Raw genomic sequence first — 13,643 nt, 5'->3', positions numbered from 1 at the left:
GCCTGAGACCTGGGTTCAATTCCCGCCTCAGGCAACTGACTGTGTGGAGTTTGCACGTTCTCCCCGTGTCTGCGTGGGTTTCCTCCGGGTGCTCCGGTTTCCTCCCACAGTCCAAAGATGTGCAGGCCAGGTGAATTGGCCATGCTAAATTGCCCATAGTGTTAGGTAAGGGGTAAATGTAGATGTAGGGGTATGGGTGGGTTACGCTTCGGCGGGGCGGTGTGGACTTGTTGGGCCGAAGGGCCTGTTTCCACACTGTAAGTAATCTAATTAGGTACTTTCACAATGTGGCTGGGGAGATGTAAAGATCAGAATGTATAACCACTAATCCTTGCATTTATATGGAACTTTTATTCTCTTTATTCTTTCATGGGATGGGGGGGGGGACGGGGGGGGATCACTAGCAACAATGAATATGTATTGCCCATCCTTAATTGCCCTTGAACTGAAGGCTTGCAAGAGAATTTCAGAGGGCAGTAAAGAATCAACCACATTGCTGTGGGTCTGGAGTCACTTGGAGGCCAAATTGTGTAAGGATGACAAATTTCCTAAAGGACATTAGTGGACCAGATGCTTTTTTTATAATTCATGGTCACCATTTCAGAGACTAGCTTTGTAATTTTAGATTTATGAATTAAATTGAGCTGCTGAGGTGAGATTTGAACTGCTGTCCCAAGAGTATTAACCTGTGCTTGCCCACCTGCGTTGGCTCCTAGATCCCCCAGTTTTAAAACACTCAAAATCATGTTCAAATCACACCATGCCTTTGTTACTGCCATTCTCAGAACCTCATCTAGCCGTACCATTTTCTAAGGGTTCTACATTTCTCTGAACATGGGCATCCTTCCATTCTATTTACCCCATCAATGGGGGTGGGGTGTCTTTTCAGCTGTATTGTTCCGCTAACCTCTCTTCCTCAATCTGCTTGTCTTTAAAATTTATCTTTTTGACACAGCTTTTAGCCACTTAGCTTTATTTTTATTATTCAACCACGGGATGAGAGTATTGCTGGCTCTCACTCATTCCAGAAGGCTCATAAGGGCTAACCACATTGACCTGGGTCTGGAGTCACATGTAGGCTAGACCAGGTAAGGATGGCAGTTTCCTCCTCTGAAGGACATGAGTGAATCAGATGGGTTTTTCCAACAGTCAACAATGGATTTATGGTCATCATTAGACTCTTAATTCCAGATTTTTTATTGAATTCAAATTCGAACCCAGTCCCCAGAACATTACAGTGTGGTGCTGGAAAAGCACAGCCGGGCAGGCAGCAGCTGAGGAGCAGGAGAGTCGACATTTCACACGTAAGCTCTTCATTAGGAATGTGGGGGAGGGAGAGCCCAAGAGGGCTGAGAGATAAATGGGAGGGGGTGAAGCTGTGGGGGAGGTAGCTGGGAATGCAATAAGTGGATAAAGGTGGACACCATCCTCTTTATCTATCCTACCTGTCCATCTTCCTTCCCACCTATCCGCTCCACCCTTCGCTCTGACTAAACACCATCACCCCCAACCTTCATCTAACTATCACATTCCAAGCTACCTTTCCCCCAGCCCCACCCCCCTCCTATTTATGTCTCAGCCCCCTTTGCCCCCCCCCCCCCCCCACCATCTCCACATTCCTGATGTATGGCTTATAAGCAAAGCATTGACTCTCCTGCTCCCCAGATGTTGCCTGACCTGCTGTGCGTTTCCAGTGCCAAATGTTCTGACTCTGATCTCCAGTATCTGGAGTCCTCATTTTCTCTTCGGATTAACAGTCCAGCGATAGTGCTGCCAGGCCATTCCCAATGGCCCCCAATGGCTCAGTATCAACTTACATCTGATTGGGCCTCTCTCAGTTGATTGGGAGGGGGAAGATGGAAGGGCACTCTTTCATGTCAATGCCATTCAGTAATGACAAGTTATCGTTGCGATGCCTCTGCAAAATCTGCCAACCCTAAAATTTGCTGCTCATAGTCACACCTCTTGCAACTAGAGAAAGGAGGTGGCATTGAAGACACTTGTTAGACTCCACCTGGAGGATTGTGTACAGTTGTGGGCACCACATCATTGGAAAGATGTGAACGCACTGGAGAAGGAGCAGGAGTGATTTACAAGAATCTTTCCGGGAATGAGAAACTTCAGTGAGGAAGACAGATTGAAGAAGTTGGGACTGTCGAGAATAAGGCTGAGAGGAGATCTGGGTGAGGTTGTCAAAAGCATGAGCAGGCTGCTCAGAATAGAAAGGGAGAAGTTGTTTCTGCTTGTAAAAGAATGAAGAACAAGAGGGCAGAGTTTCCAAATGATGTGAAAATGAAGCAAGATTGATGTAAGAAAAACACTTCTAAACAGCGAGTCATTTGGGTGTGGAATGTGCTGCCTTGAAATGGAGGCAGTTTCAATTGAGGATTCAAGAGGGAATTGGATGATGTTCTGGATAGTAATGGTGGTTCAGGATACAGGAAAAAGGTAGGAAATTTGTACTAGGTAACAGAGTTGGACTGGATGATGATAATGATTATAATAATGGTACAGGCAAAGTAGGCTGAATGCCCCCCATCTGCACTGTAATAATGCAATGATTCTGTGAATTGTATTTCTCTCTCTTTCTGCAGTTGACAGCAGTGGCTGAGTCACAGGTTATTGGAAACTACCTCCAAAAACCAACACCAACAACCAGTTCCACCTTGCTACAAATCCCCACCTCCCCTAAAGCCTATGTCTTCCGCTGTAATCCTTGCCACCTCCCCCAGATAACTTCCTGCTCTGGTGGAGACATGATGCTTGAGGTGCTATATTTTCAGTGGCACATTCAGTGGAAGGATATTGTTACTATCGAGAGCTTGAGGCAGCAGCACCAAGTGCATTCTCAAAGGCTGCTTGATTCACTGTTGAACAGCTATATGTGCAGCTCAGTGTTTGAGCTCTTTAACTGCATTAAAATATGCATACATTCCAGTGATCCTGCTGTAGACACCATGCTATTCTGAAGCCTACATTGAATGTTTCTTCCCCATGGTGAGGACATTTACATAAATGATTTGGATGTAAGCAGTTAGCAAGTTTGCAGATGACACCAAAATTGGAGGTATAGTGGACAGCGAAGAGGGTTACCTCAGATTACAACAGGATCTGATCCAGATGGGCCAATGGGCTAAGGAGTGGCAGGTGGAGTTTAATTTAGATAAATGTGAGGTGTTGCATTTTGGGAAAGCAAACCTTAGCAGGACTTATACACTTAATGATAAGGTCCTAGGGAGTGTTGCTGAACAAAGAGACCTTGGAGTGCAGGTTCATAGTTCCTTGAAAGTGGAGTCGTAGGTAGGTAGGATAGTGAAGAAGGCTTTTGGTATGCTTTCCTTTATTGGTCATAGTATTGAGTACAGGAGTTGGGAGGTCATGTTGCGGCTGTACAGGACATTGTTTAGGCCACTGTTGGAATATTGCGTGCAATTCTGGTCTCCTTCCTATCGGAAAGATGTTGTGAAACATGAAAGGGTTCAGAAAAGATTTACAAGGATGTTGCCAGGGTTGGAGAATCTGAGCTGTAGGGAGAGGCTGAACAGGCTGGGGCTGTTTTCCCTGGAGTGTCGGAGGCTGAGGGGTGACCTTACAGAGGTTTACAAAATTATGAGGGGGATGGATAGGATAAATAGACAAAGTCTTTGCCCTGGGGTCAGGGAGTCCAGAACTAGCGGGCTTAGGTTTAGAATGAGAGGGGAAAGATATAAAAGAGACCTAAGGGGCAACTGTTTCACACAGAGAGTGGTGTGTGTATGGAATGAGCTGCCAGAGGAAGTAGCGAAGGCTGCAACAATTGCAACATTTAAGAGGCATTTGGATGGGTATATGAATAGGAAGGGTTTGGAGGGATATGGGCCGGGTGCTGGCAGATGGGACTAGATTGGGTTGGGATATCTGGTGGGCATGGACAGGTTGGACCGAAGGGTCTGTTTCCGTGCTGTACATCTCTATGACAGGAAAATTCCCTTCACAAATCTCTCTTTCCCTCTTTTAAGGCAATCTTTAAAACCCGGCACTTCACCTGATCCAACTTTTATTAATTCATTCCTAGAAACATAGACATGAGGAGCAGGAGTTGGCCCTTTGAACCAGCTCTTCCATTTAATATGTTCATGATGGTCATCCAACTCAGTCCCCTGTTCCTGCTTTCTCCCCATATCCTTTGGGCCCTTTAGCCCTAAGAACTATTATCTATCTCCTTCTGGGAAACACTCAACTGCTTTCAGAATGTGGGCGTTGTGGCAATTCCAGTCTTTATTATCCCTCCCTAATTTTGTTTGAGAGCGTATTGCTGTCGATTTGCAGTCACATGTAGGCCAGGCCAGGTAATGAGGGCAGATGTCCTCCCCTGAAGGATATTTGTGAATCAGATGGGTTTTTACAGCAATCAGTGATCGTTTCGTGATGACCGTAACCAACACTACATTTCACTTCCAGACTTCATTAATTGAATGTAAATTAATTGCTGTGGTAGAATTTGAAGCTGTTCTCCCCATCACCTCCCCTTCACCCCCCACCCCCCACCCCCCCCCACCACCACCACCAAAAAGCATTAATCTGAGCCTTACCAGAACCAATAACATTACCATTGCTCCACAGTACACAATTCCCTAACTAGCTGGGCACCAGGCTTCTTTAAACATCAACCTCATGGGGGTTACCAGTGACCAGATACTCAACTGGACTCACCACATAAACAGTGGTTATGAAAGCAGGTCAGAGGCTGGGGATACTGTGGCGAGTAACTCACCTCCTGACTCCCCAAAGCCTATCCACAAGGCACAAGTCAGGAGTGTGATGGAATATTCCTTACTTGCCTGATGAGTGCAGTACCAACAACATTCAAGAAGCTTGATACCATCCAGGGCAAAGCAGCCCAGTTGATTGGCATCACACCCACAAATATCCACTCCCTCCATCTTCAGCGTTCAGTAGCAGTACTGCAGGAATGTACCAAACATCTTAAGACAGCACCTTCCAGACCCATGATCACTTCCATCTCAAAAAACAAGGGCAACAGATACATGGGAACACCACCTGCCAATTCCCCTTCAAGGCACCTGATCTGGAAATATATCACGGTTCCTTCACTGTCGCTGGGTCAAAATCCTGGAATTCTCTCACTAGGGGCATTGTGGGTCTACCTACAGCATGTGGACTGCAGCAGTTCAAGAAAGCAGCTCATCACCACCTTCTCAAGAGGAAACTAAGGACGGGCAATAAACGCTGCCCAGTCAACGACGCCCCATGTGCCACTGTGCCTCACAGTGCCAGAGACCCGGGTTCAATTCCCACCTCAGGCCCCAACACCAGGTGACTGACTGTGTGGAGTTTGTACATTCTCCCTGTGTCTGCGTGGGTTTCCTCCGGGTGCTCCGGTTTCCTCCCACAGTCCAAAAATGTGCAGGTTAGGTGAATTGGCCATGCTAAATTGCCTGTAGTGTTAGGTGAAGGCGTAAACGTAGGGGAATGGGTCTGGGTGGGTGTGCTTCGGCAGGTCAATGTGGACTTGTTGGGCCAAAGGGCCTGTTTCAACACTGTGAGTAATCCAATCTAATCTAAGTGAATGTAAAAAAAAAATGCCCTATTACGTAACCTGAGACGTTCTCATTACTGCTGGGTGACCCTCCAGTTCTCACTCTGCAAGCCTGTGGTCTGTGTCCTCAACCATCCCATTCACCCATCACACTGAGCTCACTCACTCACAGTCTCCCATTCAAACAAAGCATTCATATTCAAATTCTCAACCTCACTTATAAATGCATCCATGGCCTTGCCCCTCCTGTATCTCCATAATGTTCTCCAACCCCCACAAAACTCTCCAAGTTATCAGCACTCATCCAATCCTGGGCATGTAACTATCCTTAATTTTAGTCAGTCCATTATTGGAAACTGTGCCTTTAACTGCACTTTTGCTGGATTCCTTAACTCAGAATTCTCTCCCTAAGTCTATCCAGCTCTCCTTTTTCCTTTAAAACCTCTTTGGCCAAACTTTTGGCAGGTCAGTGGCTCAGTGGTTAGCACTGCTGCCTTCACAGTGATAGGGACCCGGGTTTGATTCCAGCCTCGGGTGACTGACTGTGTGGAGTTTGCACATTCTCCCCGTGTCTGCGTGGGTTTCCTCCGGGCGCACCGGTTTCCTCCCACAGTCCAAAGATGTGCAGGTTAGGTGAATTGCCCTTGGGAAATTTCCCATTATGTGCAGGGTAGGTGGATTAGCCATGGGAAAGGCAGGGTTAGAGGGAATGGATAGTGGGGTGGGTCTAGATGCAATGTTCTTCAGAGGGTCAGTGTGGACTCAATGGGCCAAATGGCCTGCTTCCACACTGTGGGGATTCTATGATGCTTTTGTTGTTGACTTTCCCTATTCACTCATGTATTCATGGCAAATCTTGTTTGTCAACTCTCCCGTGAACAGCTTTGAGATGGAAAGAGAGAGGGAGTGAGAAAGGAAGAAGCTAAGGGAATTTAAAGGGGTTACGAATACAAGCTGTTGTTCAATATACAATAACATCAAAACCCAGGCAGGTTTTCTATTGTAGGCACTAATCTTTTGATAGATGACTTGCCAGCTTGCAAGCAACTACTGAGAGTACACAGCCTCTTCCCTTTCTCAACATTGAGTGCATTCAAAGTTCAAACGTATTAGAAGCTACACCCTGGAGGTTTAGCCTGACTGCCAGACTCACGATGACAATGCAAAAAGCTACAATCATGTTCCAGCAAGTTAACACCATCAGTCCTGCGTAAGGGAGCACTGATACTATTCTGCTCTGAATCAACCCCGACGATACAGCAGAAAATTTCACCCAGGCAGATGTCGGCTGTGGCTAAGTTCGTTGAAGCCTCGATTCTCAAGTCTTAAGGTTCAGGACTTATGTCATGCTCCAGGGCTGAAGTGTATCATCAAGTTTGAAACTCCAGCGTGGTATACAGACAGTGCTACACTGTCCGAATTTAATGGGTGAGATCTCAATGGGGGTCCCAGCTGTCTTCGTGGGTGGAATACTCTGGGGCAGAATTTTGAAGAGGGGTTATTCATGGTGTTCTGGCCAAAATCAATCCCTCAACCAACATCACATCAACAAATTATCTGGGAACTGCCTCATTGCTTGTGGGAACTTGCTGTGCGCAAAGCTGGCTACTGCTTTGCAACAGTAACCATACACTGTGGCTGTAATGCTTTCTGAAACGTCCAGTGGCCATCAAAGGTGCAATATAGATGCAAGTTTTTTTTTCTTTCAGTCCCACAATCAAATACTAGATTAGATTCCCTACAGTATGGAAACAGGCTCTTTGACCCAATTGTGGGATATAGGTAAAGTAGTGTTACTTCTGCAACCATAATTACTTATGCAAGGTAAATTAGATTAGATTACTTACAGTGTGGAGACAGGCCCTTCGGCTCAACAGGTCCACACTGACCCACCAAAGCGCAACCCACCCAGACCCATTGCCCTACATTTACCCCTTCACCTAACACTACAGGCAATTTAGCATGGTCAATTCACCTAACCTGCACATCTTGGGACAGTGGGAGGAAACCAGAGCACCCAGAGGAAACCCACGCAGACACGGGGAGAATGTGCAAACTCCACACAGAGAGTCGCCTGAGGCTGGAATTGAACCCAGGTCTCTGGCGCTGTGAGGCAGCAGTGCTAACCACTGTGCCACCGTGCCACCCACTGAACTCATACCAGTACATAATTGTTTCAACCAAGAGCTGAGTCAACAAGAATGAAAACTATGTGAAGGAAATACATAATTGTTTTCGTATTAGCTAAAATGTGCATACAAGAATGAAATGTGCCTGCAAACAATGGTAGATGTTACAGACAAATAGATAAGGTGCTGTGAGGAGACGGGGTTGTAGGTTAAGCTAGATATGTCTGTACAAACAGTAGTTAGAAGCATCTGTTTCCCGCTACTGCAAAGACAAAAACAAACCATAATTAAAAGGTCATAAGGCTCAGTTTGGATGAAGAATGGGAGGAAATGTTACCAGTAAGGGAAACAGATGGTAGTGAAGGAGGATATACCTAACAATGGACCACAGCAGGATGTGGTGAAATGGCTAAGTAAAACTTATACTTTATTATGCACAAGGCCGGATACGGCAAGAGCTAAACAATAGTAACGGGCGCTGGGTTTGGAGTAGTGGGAGGAGGGAAAGAGAAACGAATCCTATATAAGATATGTACTTGCTAAACTCTGCGTGGCTATTTTAGGCACCACGCTTGCAAACGTATAATAAACAATACTGTTGTTTCAGATCTTGTCTCAGATTGAAATTATTCAAGTGAGTGGGTTCTATTTCCCACACATTGAGTCCACACCTACCCTCTGATGAGTAACCCACCCAGACCAATTCCCCTACATTTACCTGTGACTAATGCACCTAACAACACAGACAATTTAGCATGGCCAATTCACCTAACCTGCACATCTTTGAATTGTGAGAGGAAACTGGAGCACCCGGAGGAAACCCACACAGACATGGGGAGAATGTGCAAACTCCACACAGACAGTCACCCAAGGTTGGAATCAAACCTGGGTCCCTGGGGCTGTGAGGCAGCAGTGCTAACCACTGAGCCATCCAAGGAAGAGCTCAGTAGGCTGAAAGGTCACTGAGAAGTCTTGTTGGCTCCTGACTGCTACATGCACAAGGAAACTTTGCCACCGATAGGCAGCTCAGTGGTCAGCAGTGCTGCTCACAACACCAGGGATCTGTGCTTAATTCCAGCCTCGGGTGATTGTCTGTGTGGAGTTTGCACATTCCCCCCATGTCTGTGTGGGTTTCCTCCCACAATCCAAAGATTTATCTTTCACCCCCCTTGGGCCTCCCCCACAATCCTGATGAAGAGCTTATGCTCGAAACGTCGTCTCTCCTGCTCCTCGGATGCTGCCTGACCTGTGTCCAGGGATGTGTAGGTTAAGTGCATCAGCTGGGGGGAAAGACGGTTACAGGGATAGGGTGTTTCTGGGTGGGATGCTCTTCAGAGGGTTGGTGGAGATTCAATGGGCTGAATAGCCTCTTTCCATGCTGTGGGGATTCTATACTTGCTCTGGTTCAGGTTGTTTCCAGGCCCTCAGATAAAGCAAATATTCAGCCTTGGTAAGGTCTGGATGCCCATCTCTTGATGTGCATGCCACATACCACTGGTACACCCTATCCAAGCTAGAAGCAGAAACAGAAATTTCCTGGCAATATCCTCAAGGAGGAGATTCTTACAAAAACTGTGGAGCTCCGAAGTAAACAGCAACCAGCATTTATAAAGCAGCTTTTGTTAGGCAGGGGAATCAAAGAATATTGGGGAGAGGAAGGCATGTGAAATTTGGAACACAAATCAAAACAGAAATTCACTACTAAATCACATAAGGATACCGTAGCTTCCCAAAAAGATAGATTTTATGGAACATTTTATATGAAAGAAAGAAGTGGGGACGCAAAGAGGTTTATAGAGGGAGCTGCAGACCAAGACAACTGAAGGTATAACCTCCCAAAGCAAAGGCAATTAGGGGTGTGCGTGAGGCCAGGATAAAAGGTGTGGACATTTCAGAGGGTCTTAATGAGGTTACACAAATAAGGATTGATAAAGGTGGAGGGTGAGGATCTGGGAACGTCTGAAGAAATTTAAAATCCCAGTGTTGCTATACTGGGAGTCAATTAATAAGCTGGCTTCCCCCTGTCACATCTCATTGGGCCTCCTGCTTCGGTTAGAATACACATTGAATTGCAATCTATTTTGCGCATCACCATCAGGAAATGCATCTGGAGCATCTGTTCCAAATCGCTCTCATTTGTGAAACATTTAATTGAAGCCAGCAAACAAATGCTTTGCCATTTGTATATGTTCAGGATGTCTTAACAAAAATCACTTGGTGGCCAAAGAGGTGCTACATGAGGTGTGGTCACTGCTGAAATGTGGGCGAGCAATGGGAGCCGATTTGACATAGCAAGATCCCACAAAGAACGGTTACGTCAATGTCCAGAGATCCTGCTCCAAGGTTCTGTGCAGTGTGACAGCGACACAGTTGCTCAGTGGTGTGCACTGCTGCCTCACAGCGCCAGGGATCTGGGTACAATTCCAGCCCTGTGTCTGCATGGGTTTCCTCCGGGTGCTCTGGTTTCCTCCCACAGTCCAAAGATGTGCAGGTCGGGTGAATTGGCTATGCTAAATTGCCCACAGTATTCAGGGATGTGTAAGCTAGGTGCATTAATCAGGAGTAATAGGGTAGAGGAATGAGTCTGGGTGGCTTACTCTTCGGACGGTTGGTGTGGACTTGTTGGACTGAACAGCCTGTTTCCACACTGTAGGGATTCTATGACTGGCATCAGCAATCCAATCGAGGTGTGGACTTCCAGTTCCAAAAGTCGCAGTCAGAAAGGAATCTAGAGGGAATGCTGGTCACAGTACAGAAACTAAATTCACTCCAAATTGCCAAAAGCGAATGCAAATACAAATGGAATCTGTTGGACAAAGGAGCTTAATATAAACTGAAAAAAACTGCGCACGCTGTAAATCAGAAACAAAAACAGAAATTGCTGGAAAAGCTCAGCAGGTCTGGCAGCATCTGTGGAGAGAAATTGGGTAGGCACAGTGGTTAGCACTGCTGCTTCACAGCGTCAGAGACCCGGGTTCAATTCCTTTTTCAGGCAACTGTCTGTGTGGAGTTTGCACATTCTCCCGTGTCTGCATGGGTTTCCTCCGGGTGCTCCGGTTTCCTCCCACAGTCCAAAAGAAAATGTACAGGTCAGGTGAATTGGCCATGTTAAATTGCCCGTAGTGTTAGGTGTAGGGGAATGGGTCTGGGTGGGTTGCTCTTCGGAGGGATGGTGTGGACTTATTGGGCTGAAGGGCCTGTTTCCACACTGTAAGTAATCTAAAAAATCAGAGTCAACGTCTCAGGTCTGGGGACCCTTCTTCTGAGCAAAGGTCACTTGACCCTAAACCTTAACTCTGATCTCTCTCCACAGATGCTGGATGAAGGAGCTTTTTATTTGGTTTTCTAAATTCTTACCCAGCTCAAAAAGGCCATGGCCCTTGACTGGAATGGACGCTATGACCATGAACAGCCTTCTCAGTGGATTAACCATGTATCTGTTCTTCATGATCCTGTTACCACAGAAGTGAGGAATGGTACAGTTGAACCTGCTCATTTTAGCTGGATCGGCCAGGTAGCCTCTTGCCTTTCAACTGGACCCACTTAATCTGTGCCTCAACCCATCATTGTTCCATATTCCCTACAATCTTCAAACCTTCACTGTTGCTGGATCAGAATCCTGAAACACCCTCCCTCCCATCACTGTGGGTGTACCTACACTCCCAGGGGCTGCAGCAGTTTGAGAAGGCCACCCACCACCACTTTAACTGTAGCAGTTAGGGATGGGCAATAAACAATGACTAAGGCAGTAACACCCACATCCCATGGACAAACAAAAAAAAAGTATCAGTCTCAAATCTCCAGTTGCTCTGTGGCATCCATCATCCTTTAGTGTGAGAGTTTCAGATTTCCACTCCACAAAACTCCTTCTTGCTCAAACATGGCCTGGGTTTAATTTTAAGGTTATGCCTCGAGGAAACAGTTCCTTCACCTCGATTCTCTCAAATCTCTTAATTATTTTGCACTTCGTGCTTTGCACGTATGCTATTACAACAGGGATCGCAAGATGCAACTGCAAAGTGATAATTCTGATTAAGTTTCCTGTTCATAAACCAGAGACAGAAAGTAATCATTATCTATACCATGACCTTCAGGTTGACCTGGTCCAATGTAAACACTATGTCCTTCCAGATCTAAGTTGGCACTAGATATGTCACTGCTGGAGAGATCAGAGTTAGCTTTCCAGCTGACGTGTACCTGCACAAAAATGACTAAATCACAGATTTCCAGACTTGACAACATTTTCAGTACAAGGGATTCAGTACAGTATCTTTCACTTACAGAAAGGTAACTGAACTGTATCGAAAGACACTCTGAAATCTACCAACTTGGTTCAGCTCTAAAGGAATAGAGAGAATGTGGAACAGCTCCTTGATCTACATCAGGCTGAAAGGAGTGTTCCTGCATAGCTTTCAGCAGATTTGGAAAGCTTACGAGTTTAACCACAAATGTAATGTGATGCCAGTGTTCTCCGGTGCTAATATGTAATAAGGATATCAATCATCAGAAGGACACCTAAAGGAGCCTTATTCACTTCAAATTGAATCAACTTGTGTGAGAATAATGGTGCAATACACACCCCTTGTATATTTTGTGAATTAAAATGTAAAGCAAGCATTGAGTCACATTCATTGTGCCTCCTGCATGCAACTTGCCAATTTTTCTTCCAATGTGCTCCTCACATAAAGAAGACAACTTCCTGAGAACAAACATAAGGCAAAAAGGGGAGAAAATGAGTTAATGTGGGATGGGGGGAAGTGGTGGGAAATGTTTTATCGAAAAATAGAGACAGGAGAAAAGTCATGAGGCAGGGGCTTTCATCAGCGAAGAATAATTGATGTTGGAAGTCATAGACCATGGAATCCCTGCAGTGGAGACAATTCATAATTTTAAAATTAAATTGAATGGGCACCTGAGAAGTAAAAATGCAAAGGAGCTAGGATAGGGACAGGAATTGGTTTGACAGGATGGTTCCATGCCTCAAAGGGCTGAATGGCCTCCTTCTTTGTCATAAACGAGCCATGAGATGGATTAAGTGGACTTTGCCTTAAATTCTGTTTTCCCTTTATTACAAAAGGACTACGATTGTGAACTTTTTATCTCTCTATTTTTCTAATTTATGACTATGATTTTGTACTTTTGAATGTGTGTAATGCTGGATTTTTTATTTTGTTACGTTCTAATTTTTCTTTTCTCCCAAGAATTTGTACTCAAGAATCTGTAGATAGGTACCTTTGCACTGAAGGTGGCGCCAAAAGGAGTGGCTTATAAACTTTTCACCGTACTCATGTGAGTACACGTGACAATAAACTAATTCAATTCATATCTCCCGGAACCTGATTATCAGGTAGAGTTTCTTTGGTTTCCATTGTACTCCTAAATGAGCTTTCTTTAGCCTCCTGTTGATGACTTTGAAGAAGGATTGACAAATCCTCAGGATTTACCTGGAGTCTACAGCAATTAAAGATTAATCAGGAGGATACTGATGCAGCCAAATCTACAAGAGAAATCAAAACATCGAAAATTTTGTGTATTTTAAAAATTTGTCTTTGAATAATTCTGTTTGTAATTCTAGCTGATGGTAATATAGGACAGGTCAAACCCCTGAATCAAACTTGGCTTGATAGATCCTAAATTCTAATTCACGCAATTTAGTTTCCATGCTGAGCAGTCTCTGAGCACAGGACAAAGTGAGGACTGCAGCCACTGGAGAGCAGAGTCAAAAAGTGTGGTGCTGGAAAAGCACAGCAGCATCCGAGAAACAGGAGAGTCGACGTTTTGGGCATAAGCCCTTTATCAGGAATTATGAGCTTATGCTTGAAACATCAACTCTTCCATTCCTCGGATGCTGCCTGACTGGCTGTGCTTTTCCAGCACCACGCTTTTAGCTCAGAGCATATTCACATGAGACTTCCTATGTACTCTTTATCAAAGGGCACAGGTTAATTACAGAACAGACAAAGAAATAACAAAGC

The sequence above is a fragment of the Chiloscyllium punctatum genome, chromosome 32 (assembly GCF_047496795.1).
Source record: "Chiloscyllium punctatum isolate Juve2018m chromosome 32, sChiPun1.3, whole genome shotgun sequence".
Classification (NCBI taxonomy): domain Eukaryota; kingdom Metazoa; phylum Chordata; class Chondrichthyes; order Orectolobiformes; family Hemiscylliidae; genus Chiloscyllium; species Chiloscyllium punctatum.
This window is presented reverse-complemented; position numbering follows the sequence as displayed.